The sequence below is a fragment of the Morone saxatilis genome, unplaced genomic scaffold (assembly GCF_004916995.1).
Source record: "Morone saxatilis isolate NCDOM2014 unplaced genomic scaffold, NCSU_SB_2.0 Contig6, whole genome shotgun sequence".
NCBI classification, from domain to species: Eukaryota; Metazoa; Chordata; class Actinopteri; family Moronidae; genus Morone; species Morone saxatilis.
The window spans coordinates 9,750,888-9,765,737 of record NW_023340206.1 but is presented as its reverse complement, the minus strand read 5'-3'; positions in this window follow the sequence as shown (position 1 = coordinate 9,765,737).

Sequence of the window (14,850 nt, the reverse complement as noted above, 5' to 3'; positions counted from 1 at the left end):
TTTCATGCCCTGGCTGTATCATTTCCACTAAAATAGTCATACTGAATGCAATGTATTCAGCAATCTCTGTTATTATTGCTAATGCGTTTTCAATGTCCCTTGCTGTTTTTCAATCTAATAGGATTTTTTCACCCATGTGTAAAGGGTTTGGAGTCAATCTCTAAGATTTTATGGCAAATATGAAGCTCCGCGAAAAGCATAAAATGCTTCTGATTGCCTTCAAAAACCACAGCTACTGTAATGAAATTCTTTGTCTCCTCATGTGTGACATTGGAGTCTATCCGAAGGGCACCAATATAATCTTTTCACTTACAGTACTATGCTTTTCTATAACCTTCAACATGAAAATGCCTTTTGTTCCTGACACTGGAAAAACCTTGATTTGTTTCCTATCAGATAAAAAATGATAATGGAATAGAGGAGAGCTGCATTGAAATATGAATTGGCTGGTGAATGAACAGTCTTATGGGCCCATAAAGCATGCATTTCATTTTGATGACATTTGAATGTTTTGTTGCTGATAGAAGGTGAAAGGTGCCTTTGAGAGATCAAATTTAAGTCATATTCACACACTGAGGTCATCTTTTGTACCTCTTAAATTAAGTAGGGTATTACACTCCTGGGTTTTCCTTTAACATGCACAAAAGATTGGAAAAAGAGCAACAGGAGAAGGCTTTGGAGGGTTTTGAAAGTGAGACTAAACCAAGACCTTAATTACCTTGTGGTGGCATCACTTGGCCATTCACTAAACCCCTCCCCCATACTGTGGTTGTCCAGTTATCGCTTAGCAACAGCCTCTAAGTATAGCAGACCCGTCAAGCTTTTTTTTTTAAGCTATATGCATCTAGTAAGACACAATATTTAACACTAGGGATGTCATGAGACTTCAGTACCATGTCGATTTTTGTTTTTCTACAGTGCCGCAAGTACAATTCCTCCAGACATGACGGGGCACCTCCTCTACGGTCTACTGACTGTTGCACATGTTCTGCAGAGAAACACAGAGACAGACCCTCTCTGACGCAGATATGGTGTTTATTTTACCAGCAAGGACCAGGAGTAAACAGCAGCAGACACAATAGCTGGGGCCATTCGGTACCATGTTGGGTTTGATCATTCTGATACGTCATTAACAATGGGCCTCATCTACAATCCGCTCACCTGCTGCTGTTGAAACGGAATCACAGGTGAAAAACTTTTTTAAAAAACTTACTGCTGAAGAAAGTCAACAGAGACAGAAACAGAGAGAGAAACAGAGCGAGGCGAAGCACCGGTACTGGTGTGTGTGTGTGTGTGTGTGTGTGTGTAACAGAGAGAGAGAGAGAGAGAGACACACAGATCAGAGTAGGGTGTGCGGAAACTGAAGAGAAAAGCAAGGTGAAAAGTAGCGAAATAAATTTAAAAAAAAGCACCTATTAGAAAAGGGGCCACTGTTGTTTTTGTAATGTTTAAATGTTTTTTTTTAATAAAAGGATGTTGTACAATGGATTTATTTTTAATTGTTTTTTTTACTGTGTTGTTGAATTGATATTGAGAATTGTGAGATTTCACTTCTATTGGAATCGACTACTAAATTTCTGGCATGGTGACATGCCTATTTAACACAAAAACAAAAGTGTAAAAAATGGATTAAACACTGTGTTTATATGCTCTATTATAAGCTGCAAACATTAGCATATATGTCTCACTGCCTATAGCATTAACCTAGTGTCACTTCCAAGGCCATTTCATATTACATTACTTTGTAGGGTCACAGGTTACGGAAAACCAAACAAAAAAAAACATCCACTTTGCAGTATTTCCCCTCTGCTTGGACCCAGATGCTTCTATGTGTTGAGGAACGTTAGTGTTTGTTCTTCATTTGATTTGGGGAAGTTTACACTCCAGCAACTCCCAGCCAAAATGGGTAGGCTTGCCAAACACAGACCCAGGGTTACGTAGCATAACTTGTACAGGTGGGTTGAGGATGGATGGCATTATTCAGTGGTGGCTTGTAGGTAGAAACGAGTCCCTCTCCCTCTCCCTCTCCCTCGCCACTCCTGCCGGGAGCGAGCTAGGGTCGCAAATGACTGTGGTTGCCAGACGCTCATATTTTACCTTCTCATTAGCAGTAAAGAAGGACGAGGTAATTACTGTGCTGGAGTGGCAGCTAGGCTCTGAGGTATAGGAAGAAAGCTCCAGTCTGTATTTTACTGAGGCTGGAACCCCTGACTGGGAGACAAGCCGACGAGAGGTAATATGCTAAACTGTGTAAGATAATGTGTGCGTTTATACACAAGCACGTGATTTAGCCTTAGCTTATAAATAATACAAAAGCTCTTTTATGTAAACACGCAAGAAGTTGAACACTTATTCATACAGAGAAGCAAAGACCATGCATTAAAGACTATGTGAAGCAAGCAGAGATCAAGTCAAAACTATTCAGTTTACAGCAGCTAGTACACACACCAGTGTCACACCAAGATGTGCTGAAAATCTGCAGCAGATTTTCATGACTTTAATTTCAGATAAATAAGGACAATTTGACACCTAATTCAGATTCCTAGCCCAGACATTGTTCACTTTTCATGTGCGTATCAGACAAAGTCTCCGGTGACAGCAACAATAGCTTAAAAATGACACACGAGGATCTGACATTGTGTCAAAGCTTCAAGTTCTGCCAAACTCACACATGGTTACCTCCTGAATACATTTCTAATCCAAAGCTTCAGTTTTCAACATTTTTTGTTTGAAATCATGTTGATTTCATTCTGTGCTCAGTTATGGATATTTCTTTGCCCAAGGGAAGAGACAAATGGAAAGTCAAGACTGAAATGAAAACCACAGAAAATCTTCACATACAGTCTTTTCTTATGCAGAAACTTGATGATTCAGATTGGTGTGTTTCCATATAAAGATATTGCCTGGTGCTGTTTTAATCAACTGTGGTGTAACAGGACAAAGATGTGCGCACTCCTAGATTTCATGGACAGAAGACAGAATGTGCCTCTTGTTCATCATCTCCTTTATCTCCTGTGTCCATGTTCATTGCGTCACTTCTTTCAAGCAGACATTGTTGCTCAAAACAGCATTTTATTCATAGTATAAAAAAGCTTTGGCTAAAAGGAAACTCTGTTCTCTCAAGTTTTGCCTTTATTCCTCTGTGGCTGATTTCTTTACAATTTCTTCGCGCTGTTTCAATTACGTTTTCCTACGCACCCGAAGCCCTATATATCTTCAAACTCTAACGTCACCATACATACATACATCTGTATGTATATTATATTTTTGAATGTCTCTCTTTCACACCTACTATCGTATTTACTAGAATATACTACGATAAAGCCATCACCACCATGACCTCCAGGATGTCCAGGAAGATTCTGCTGTGACTTTCCATCAACCCCTGTTGGGTTTACTCCACCACCACCAGCGTCTAGACTCCAGGTCCTATGTATATACCATATGCTTTTGGTCAGGGTCCGTTTGTAATAGTTTAGGCTAGGGCTTCTTAGTTATGTTAGTAATCTAATCTTAATGCTACAGTATATAAGAATATCTTTGACTTCTTAAGACTGCTTTCAACTTTGTGGCAAAAGTTGGGGAAGGCCAACATGACAATTCCCCTAAACACAGGTCCAAGAAGAACTGGTTTTCCCAGTGCAGTGAGGAAGAACTGGAATGGCCTACATGGTTGCCCTGACTTGACCTCAGTCCAACACCTTTGGGAAGAATGCAAATTCCGACTGTGAGCCAGGCCTTGTCACCCAACATCAGACTCACTTAGGCCATATTCAGATAGACTGTTTGAATGGAGACTGTCCATTGGTGCAGAGGGCTCCAACAAAATGACTCTGTTTCTCAAACTGGACTTCCTGGATTGTATTTCATTGTCATACTGATACTTTAAACAACACCAACACCCCTTTCAGTCTGAATCCTCACTAATGCTCTTGAGGATGAATGGGAACAAATCTCTGCAGCCAGGTCCCGAGATTTGATGGAAAACCCTCCCAGAAGAGGGGAGGCTGTTATAGCAGAAGACTAATGCCCATGCTTGTAGAAACAATCATATATGGGTTTGCTATTCGGTATGTCCACATACTTTTGGCCATGTAGTGTATTACAGCTCTTAATACTGTCTGTTCAATTTCTCTGAATCAAAGATCTATTCTAAAAACTGCTCAAGCGCGGTGATAAAGTTATGATAAAGCCTGTAGCTCATCTGCTGTTGTTGATCCCTGCAACGGTGGCTAAAACAAATGTCAAGGTTTAAATAAACTGTGTGAAATGAAAATTGATTTATATATTCTGCAGGCTACTGAACACAATATGTGGGTCTCATTGAAGTGACCAAGGTTTGCATCTGGGTCAGAAGGCAGGAGGATAAGCACATTAAGATGCACATCTGACCTTTAGCATTGCATAGGATAGATAGCAGCCGTAGAGACATTAAGCTGCAGCCTATAATGAGGCTACTAACGCGGTGGTCCTTACAAGCAACATAAGATTCCTAACCCTCATCCTTCACCCACCTACACACACACACACACACACACACACACAGAGCTCATTCCTACAAAATGATTGCCTTGGGCACGGTGTCATCTTCACACCCTGAAATTCAGCTGGATTGTACTTAAAATCTGTAACATTTTCATATCCAGCAGGACAAAAAACTAAATCTGCATCTGTAACCACAACCACCAGTGATGTCACAGTGTACCGCCTCACCCCGGAGTACACTTTGACACTACTGCAATAGGGTGAAAAGTTAAACGGGCAACAAACGTGAACCTTTAAGTTGCTCTTTATATAATAATAACTTATAGAAATATAGTTTTAGGATATCTGTTTATGGAAGAAAACATGGGGTGCATGCAGCAGTAAAGCTGTAATACATTTTGTGTAAAAAGTTCATTCTGAAAGGCCAACAAACTGCACTTAAGTGGGACATCTTTTATGATGTAGTTGCTTGGTAACGCTACATGAACAATCAAAAAGGTAAAGATTTTATATATATTTATATAATACCAGACTTTCTCACTACTACACTGAAAACTGTCTTTTTAACAGAGCAGGTATAATAATAGATAGAATTATGAATCGTAAACTTACAAATCCTTTTTCAAGCTATGTACATAATACGTAAGAAAATACAAAAAATGTTATAATTTAATTGAAGTAGAGTGAGCAGCACACGGCGCATAGTGGAACACAACCAGCCGAAGTGATGTATTCAAAACACAGCTTAAGGTATTGTTTTTATGATGAATTCCACTTCATGTATAAAGAGCAATTTAATATTGGGTCTGCTGCATAATTTACATGTAATCAGGAATGATTTACAGTCACACAAAACACGGCCCACGGTGATATTGACCACTGAGCTGCCGACTGTACACCCACAGATGAATTTCAGCACCACGGACAGCGGCACCTTTTCAATCAGTGTCCTGATAATATTGGTGAAGCCCATGTGTTTGAAACAAATTGCAGATGGGGGGCATTTAATTCACAGACGCACACCCGCAGATGAAATTGGATTTTATTGCTTGTGTGAGAAGTCCCCTGTACGGCCATTACGTCCGCAGCACAAGCAAGGAGCTCTCTATATTTGACTTCCTGACACACTAACTAAAAAACCGGCAGCATTACATCAGGGTAAAGCCATTACTCCTCGGTTGTGGGAGAGTGTTATGTGTGGCAATGACTTGTGTCATGTCCCATTAATAATGGTAATGATAGCATTAGGGGGGCGCTGTGGGATGTAATTCAAAGATCTGCCAAGTGCGAGTGACAAGGTCATCCTAAATGACAGTAAGCAGGCCTGACACTCCCTCACAAGGAAAAATGTGCACTTTTCTTTTTGGATCACTCATAAGTAGCATGAAGCCCACGCAGAAACAGGAATTACTCCGTTAACCAGCAGCCAGCAGCTATTGTCTCATTAGCATGTGGTTTGTCTGACTACTGAGCTGTGCTATCCATGTTTTGAGTTTCACCTGTCTCATTCACCATGGGTCCATCCTGGAGAGTGATATGTTCTACCTTTATATTTCTTTAAGACCATAAGGAAACAGGTAGGCTAGGTGTGGGCTACACTCTGAGCCCCCTTCTACTTCACTGACACCATGCATCACTGTGGAAGATCTAAAGTTATCCTATTAAAAAAAAAACTTGTATGTGGTTTGAGATGGATGCCAGAGATTTTTGGACATTAATATCCCCCTGTCAATTGTGTCCACGCTTTCTAATATATTTTGAAGCTGCACAACTAGTTTTGTATGTGGTATTGAACCATCAAAGTACATCTAAATAATGATAAAACCATAAGTAATGTGCAAAAATTAAATGTATACGGCACCATTTTGCAGAATGATTTAACATGTTATATATATAGAACTGTCTCTGACAGATATGGGAGCGGGACAGCTGTGGTTAAGAACATATTTCTTTCTCCCTGGATCATGCTGGCAGCCAGAACTCAATGCTCTATATATAATTAAGCTGTGAACATTGCGCATTATTCATCTGTCAGAGGCGGTCCAAAAATTGACGGAAGGAAATGTACGCACAATTAATCACAACTATCCCCTTTCTCTGCAGCTCCTTCTGTTTGTCTTTTCGCCAGTGCTTTCAGCTGAAATATCTTGAATTAAGTTTTAATTTCTCTGCCGAAAGAAAACACAACGCCAACAACAGCAAATCCTCAATAAGTCATCACACAGTGATTGAGTGTGATCATAAAAACAGCACAGCTGCTGGGCTTTTTCACATCAAGATGCATTTCAGAAATATTATCAGTCATTGCAATGGTGTCCTTGAAAAAGGCTTGATCATAGTTATTAAATATGGTTAAAACAAACACAAATTTGCTGTTTCCCCACAAATGTTCGGAAATGACAGGTTGTACAAAAACAAACATGGTTTCACTTCTTTAAATTGTCTTTTGAGAAACAAAACACTTCTGAGAGAATACATTTATTTTATTTATATCATTCAGTGTCTACTGTTAAACTTCTGATGCAATGTTTCTGCCGGGGAACATACCTCTTATGACACCAATGTATCTTCAAGACAACAAAGCTTCTCAATTGTTTCTGCAGCATAAAAAAAATCCCTTTACCTCAGTGATTGTACCGATTGGTGTTTCTGTTGTTGGACTCATTTTCTGGGCAGCCTAATGCTGTCTGGCATGAAAGAAGATTTCTCTCTGTCCTGGGGTTTCTTTGTAAAGTTAACAATGCTCTAAAGTGAGATTTGTTGTTGCAAGCTTTTTCTTTTGATTATTGTTATTGTTATTATAAAACATTTCCAATTGATTTTTTACTTGAGAATTCAGCACCGTTTAACGCATACTGGGGTTGTGCATGATTCATTATCAGTTTCTACTGGGGAACTGAACTTCTTTGCTCAAATTTACTGGGGAGCGAACAATTTTAGTTTACATATACTGTTTTATTCAGCTAAAAAGATCTGCTCTTTGAGCAGTGTCTCAAAGAATCCAAGCAGCAAACAAGGTTTCTGCTGAGAGAACATACATGAACATTAGAGACCAATACCAAAGCTTCGATCACATCTGGAGAATGGAGGAAGCTGTGACACCGCGTTGGCATTAGAAATCAGAAATTATAAAAAATAGTGAGAACTGACTGCTTTGGTTTCTGCTGGTGAAACACTGCTGGCACCAATTTCTAATATGACACGCTTTATACAGGGTTTATAAATTGTAATAAAAAAGCTTTATGGTAATTGATAATTGTTTTTAGATCAACTGATATAGACATTTTTGGCCTGCCAGATTGTGGCTACTTCCTCCTTCAGGACACTGATTTGGTTGAGGTTTAGCTCTTTAGTTCATCATGTAAATCATCACCTTTGGCTGTTATGACCTCTGACCTTCTAAATTCAGTTTTTAGTAAGTTTAGTAAGTAGTAAGTAATTAACATTTATGCTTTTGCTATTGCCATTGGCTCATTAGAAAGTGTAAAACTTTTGAACCTTTATTAAGGACCAGAACAGTCAAGATATTTTCACAAATTGATTTATAAAGGATAAAGGTAAATCATTTATTGGCCATTAATAAATCTATTAGTTACAAAAGTTTCACACAGCAAAAAGCACACAAATCACATCACTTAAGTCCTGCAATTAAAGCTTGTTTGTGTCTGCTATAGTCATACATATGTAAATTATATACAAATCTCATTATGTAAATTGTTCCCATTTTCCTCAAATAATATGCCCATATAAGAGAAGCCTTACACACCAGAGCCTAATTCATCAATCCTTACAACAATATCCGATCCTTAAAATGCGTCCACTGATGCAACGGTGTTACATAAAGCGACAACAGTCAAGTTCAGCCAGTTGGTTGCAATGTTTACATCAATCACATAAGATGCTTGCGTCAGCTGACTCTGTACTGTTTAATATGTGGCATCAAAGCTTCAGCCAGTCGGAAAGGCTCGGCCAACACTAATGCCTCTGTGTTACAGTGCAGATTGGTGAGGTCCATGATAATGAAGGATCTATTTCCTCTCTCTTTCAGTGGAATTGGCCCATACATTTCAGAGTGAATAAGGCACAAACTCTGCAATCAAAAAAGTAAAGCACAAACTAACTTGAGGCAAATTTCCCTTGAGATGCACTTGACGTGTTTCTACTGGGAAACAGAGCGCTTACTCAGTGTTTTTACTGGAGAACATTATATTGTACATATTGTGTACCAACTATAGAACTGATCTTTTACCTCAGAGTAATGGCTTCACCGTGGGAGAGACATCTTTCTCTAAGAGCTGTGGAACGTCTTACAGTCACTGTTTCTTCTGGGTGAACAAACAGCTTTTATTCAGAGCACTGTTCCCGCAGTGTATCAGTCCAACTTTAATGCAACAACAGTTGCCCCGACCGCAGGAGCTGTTTCCATCTGATTGAGTGAGAGTGCCGTTGACCTTCAGCCATTTTACTGAGACTGTATTAAAAAGGCCCAGCCAGAGCCCTGATTTTATGGCCGAGCCTTCCCAAGGTCCCACTGACCTGATGGATATTACGAGGATAAATCAAACTTTCATGCCAACACATTCCACAGTAGGGGATGAAGCATGACTGTGTGTTGAAGGATGGCATGACTCGGTGTTAAGGAGCGTATGTGTGCATCTGTGTGTGTGTGTGTCACTGTCTGTGTAGCTGTGCATTTTGTACACAGTTTTTCACAGTATTTTTGTATTGAGGTATGTTTAGGTGGTAAAAGGTGTTCTTGGGTTTCAGAAGGTATGTGTCCGTGTGTTTGTAAGGTGTCAGTCAAACACGTCAGAAAGTAAGCGAGCAAAGCATCACGCGAAAGCAGTCGGCTTTGGCAGCCATGGCTAAATCTGTCAGTGAATCATTTGACCTGTCTTGTGCGGTAACCGGAGCTGTTGACCGCCTCACGGCGCCGTGTCAACGCTGTGAAAGAGGCAGAGCGGAGTGTTCTTTAATGTGCACACATCAACTTAACATTAACAATGCAGACGTAGGGTGAGTAAGAGGACAGTGGTGGATGGCAGATCCATTTCCTCACTGACCACAGTCTCATATCAAGGGGCAACCAGGGTTTGTCATTCTGGGATTTAAGCCTCAGTGTGTGGTGACAGCTTGATAATGCTGCCCTGAATCAGACGGCAAGCTCTGGATTTACTAAGAGCGCTAAGGGCGGATAGTCTTAATGACATGCATACACTCAATGACTTCCTATTTCTAACTGTGAAAGCCTCTTATTTTTGCTGATCATCGGCTAGAAAGATCTTCTTGTGGCAGCGGCGTCCAAACTGAGTCAAATGTTACACGATAGAAGATTAGGTGTAAGAGAGTATGTATTCTGTCTAAAACAACAGTTTTGCTTCCAACTCAAAATGCTGAAAGTTTAAAACAAACTGACACTACTAAAAAGAAGTAAAAGAACACCATCTGTTGTACATCTAGCAAATCTGTCCACACATTCTTTACTTTCATTCTAGCTCCTAGTGTTGCTTCCTCTTCTTTAAATTAGTATCATCATTTAAATATTTGTGCACTTGCAGGTGGGTTCCATCAATACTTCAATGCTGTGTCTATAAAAAGAGACTTATAAAGGCCGATCAGGCAAAGTCATAACTTTTTTACCAAAGGCACGTCTAAAATTTGGTAGCTAGCTCTCTTGGTACCATAAAAGCTGATAGCTATGAGCTAATAATCATGGCTATTGATGCCTGTTCAGTTTTGGTCTATCTGAGCTCTCAGACAACATGGACACAAACAAAGAGCTACAAAAATCAACGTTTTTGGTTTGTTTCCTGTGCCCAAAGAGCTTCTTCCTCAGTCGCTTGGCTTCCCATAGCAGCATTTCCTGTGCCTTTTTATCATAAATCCATTTCTGTTGTTATTGGGTCAGACTTACTCTCCGATGGGACTTCATGTTGCTTTAAAAACCAATAACAGAGAGCCTCTGGCAAGTTTCCGGACAATTTATCATTGTTGCTAAATGTAAGCAGGGCACTGTGGTGATGTTTACAAATTTAAAGGCAGGTTACGGGAGACAGTGTGAGAGAGTGTGTGTGTGTCTTTGTGTGTATGTGTGTGTGTGTTGGGGGGACGGGAGGGGGGTGTAGCCCACTTTCGAACTGAGTGTGACAATCAGGTGATGTTTGAGGACTATAATCAGCAACACAAATTCACACTTTATCAGAAAGATGTGGAGGTAACGGGTGACATTTTGATTATTCCGACTAGTGTATGCACGCAGGGAACACTGATATATTAAAGAACAGAACATTGTGCAGGACAGACATTCAGGACACTGAATATTTGATGGGAAGTGAACGATTAAATGAGGAATAAATTGAGTAAAAATGAACATAATAAAAAGCAAAGGAAGGCACATTGTGGTCCCTTAATTTTTTTTTAATGTTCATACCAGCAGAATTTTAACTGGTAAATCTTCTATGTTGTCACTTGAAGCCCCTAAAGACAAGTATATTTTACTTTGTATATTACAGCATGCTGTGGCTTAAGACTGCCCATGAATCAAAAGTATTTATGCATATGTTATTCAGTAATATTCTTATGGACCATTTTCAATATGCAGCCGTTTCTTCACACAATATTAATAATGAGCCAAAGGCAGTAAATATTCCACAAAGAGGGAAACGTCACTGCACAGCTTGTTGTGCTGCACTACTCCGTTCAATATAAATTAATATTCAAGGGGAGCTCTAGTGATTTAGTAGTGCACCTCCATAAAGTTGGGGGAGTTTTTCTAAATGGTCAAAATTGAAAAAATGTCCTGTCTTGATTTTGGGTCAAGCTATAAAAATATTGGATGCTACAGTATCCATCCATAATGAAACTCAACATCATCTATTTGTTATGTTGTGCTCATGTCATATCAGAGTGTTTGTAATTACAGAGTTTCTGACTTGCAAATAGAATTCAAGTCTTCATCCAAGTCATAATTACGTTTAGGAAAGTCGGACCATTCAGAAGACATATCTTAACTTAGTGCTTAATAATAAGTCTGTTGTTCAATGCAATTATAACCCAAATTCAATGACTATAGAGGTTTTATTCCTCTCATATGACATGAATACGACACTAGATCCCCCCTGTCTCTGCTGATGACTTCGAACTCTCCTTTTAATCAGAAGCATTGTTTAAAAAAAGATCACATTCATAATAGAGCTAAAACAATTACTCGATAATCTATTAGACAACACACAAATAAACATCTTCTTCAAACTAAAACACCAAGCAGTCTTTGATTCCAGCTTCTCAAGAGCTTCTCTTCTGTTTTGTATGGCAGGTAAGACTGCTAGTTGAACAAAAAAACTATTTCTTTTCTTTGGGAACGTGTGAAGGACATTTCTCACTATCATTTGACATTTGACTCATCCATTCATTTTCTGACTCTTATCTGAGGCCGGGTCATGGTGGCAGCAGGCTAAGCATGGTAGTCCAGACGTCCTCCTCCCTAGGAACATTTTCCAGCTCCTCCTGGGGGATCCTGAGGCAGTCCCATGCCAGATGAGATATACAATCTCTCCTGTTCTGGGTCTCCTTAAAGGGGTATTCTACTCCTTTCCCTAGCTCCAAGAGTCCATGCTACAGGAAACTCATTTACGCTGCTTTTATCCGCAATCTTCTTTCAGTCACTACCCAACGTTAATGAACATAGGTAATGGTTGGAACGTCGTAATTTAAGTCGTAAATGAATATTCAGTAAGCAAAAAAAGCAATATCATCAGCCACTGTACAGCGCCCGGGGGACCAACTCCAGATCACTGACTGGAGAATGAACCTAACATACATGTTGAGATTGTGGAGGTAATCGGAGCACCCAGAGAAAACCCATGCAGACAGGGGGAGAACATGCAAACTCCACATAAAAAAAGGCTCTGCTCCAGTCGGGAATCAAACCCACAACCTTCTTGCTGCTTATATCAGATTATCATCACTGTACTACTATATTATTACTAAACTAACCCTATTAATGTTGTAGCCGGTCAAGGAGGAGCTAATTGTAACTGTATTCACTGTACCGCAGGTATAAGGACAGTGGTCTTAACATCAAGAGCCAGAAGTTTCTACTTGACAAAAACACTTTTCCAACAAAATGAACCAGCATAACCTTTGAGTCAACTGTTGTGAGCTGAAATTATTCCTGACTGCGTAGGCAGAGGAATGAACATGACATGAACACCAAAGAAGGAAAATTATGATAAAGAGCTCGGGCAGGTCCATCATGCTTAATTAAAGTTACACAGGCTGGAATTGAATTTGTTTTGACTCCCCCTGCCAAGAAAATCTCTAATTCAGGCAGGATGGCAGGTTACTAAACTCACTTTAATGAAACGAGTGCGAGGCCATGTGCCTTTGGTTTACAAGCACCGTTTTGCTTTTAATAAAGTGGCGTGAAACAAAATGAACCAAATCCAAATAAAAATGTCTCTTCCAGTGCAGAAAACAAAAAGTTTGATCGCACACGACCAAGTTCAAAGTCTTGTGGCACATTTCACCAACAAATCACCTGCATTTAGCTGCCAAGGTGGAAATGTAGCGTTGCTTTGACATTTGAGATGAAACAAAGCTGAAATACTGTATGCATGACTGACAGGATGTTGGGGATTTGCCCTTTGTGAGAGCTTTCCTGACAGATGAATCTCAAAGAGGTTATATAGAGAATATCAAGCAAGGAAGCAGTGCTAGGCTCTGACACTGCAGGAGAATAAAGACTGACTTGTGCTGCCGACTTATCAAAACGCTATTTTTATTAGCTGAAAAGAAACTTCAGCACTGAAACTATAATGAATAAAAGATCAAATACGTGATTATATCTGGTCTGGTGATTATATCTGGTCTTTACTGCACTGTTATACTGCACAATGATCCAAAATATTGAATGTGAAATGTCACCAAGACTAACGACTCCATTTCCAGTTAACTGTGAACATTTTCTGGTCATGATGGATGTGTTTATAGTGTGGCAAATGACCTTGACAACAGATGCTGATTATAATTCCATTCTTTTTTTCGGTCCTTTTCCTCTGCAGCCCTCTCGCAGGCCAACAACACAGAGCAATTAATGCAAATACAGAGTGAGCTTGAGAGATAGTGCCATGTAAAATACAAAGGCATAGGCGTCAAAGACTTCAACGCTTCCAAGGCTTAGTAAGACAGTAATTCACCTTTATTCTTTTGTTTAAATGCTCTACTGTCTTAAATCAAGCTAATTACGTAATAAAAAAGGCAGCTCATGTTATAGTGAGTGGATCAAACAGCTATGCACTGGCAGGTAAATGCATACTGTACATGCAGAGTAGGCTCTCCATGCTCTGATTTGAAGCCGTTCTGTCATTACTTCAAGCAGTGTAGTGCTCACTGACTCTCTGGGTGGAAAGACCACCCTCGCCAATGGCCGCTTTGTAGGCAGGACTGAGAATGGGGATGTCATCTTCGTATGGTACTGACAGAAATGTGGCAAAGCATTGATAAGTTCGACACAACTGTACAGGTTGTTGTAAGTCACGTTGTAGAAACTGCCATTGTGTCGACTGGGCAATTTCTTTAACATAATGGGTAATTTTTCACTTGTGCTCATCAATTACAGCCGCCAATACAAATTCATTCTTAATCACCGAGACGTCACTAAAACAAAGGCAGATATCAACAGCTGCGTGTGATAGGATGCATTTCATTTTCTTACCCTATTTTCTTAATAATTTTCCTTACATGCCTCATTTACTCATTAAATATGAATAGCTGATTGTAAGTCAGTCTTTGTAAGAGCTTCAATGACTGTAAATGCTCGTGTTAATCCCTGCACATCATGAAACATTATTCCTACTGCAGTTATCTTTAAAGATTAAATTTAGTGTTCTGTCTTACCAGCTGTGAATACAAAGCTATCTACTGAATTTCGGGGGCTGACCTGGTTGATTTGAGAAATGTTTAAATCCTGTGATGTTTTAATGATTTTTTATTTATTACTTTGGCCTGGTTTCCTGAGCTCGCATCACATAATCTACACCTCGCAGAAAAGAAGAAGAAGAAGACTAGATGCTTGTCAATAATAGTAATGCTCAGCCAATTTACCAATAGTACCATCATTTATTATTTCCCCAATGCCACAAAGTCAACATAAAGTCGCTCAAACTGTTATTTTCCAGGGCTTACTGGATAAAATTCATCAAACACAAAGTCAATTACTTAACACTGTGTTTATGTGGAACAAGGTGTTCCAGACACTGATGCCAGGTAAAGAAAATAAATAAATACAAATATAAATAAATAATTCTTTATTTCCTTTTTTTTTTTCTTTTTTTGCCTAGCCAACTGTAGGAATCCGGTTCCCCA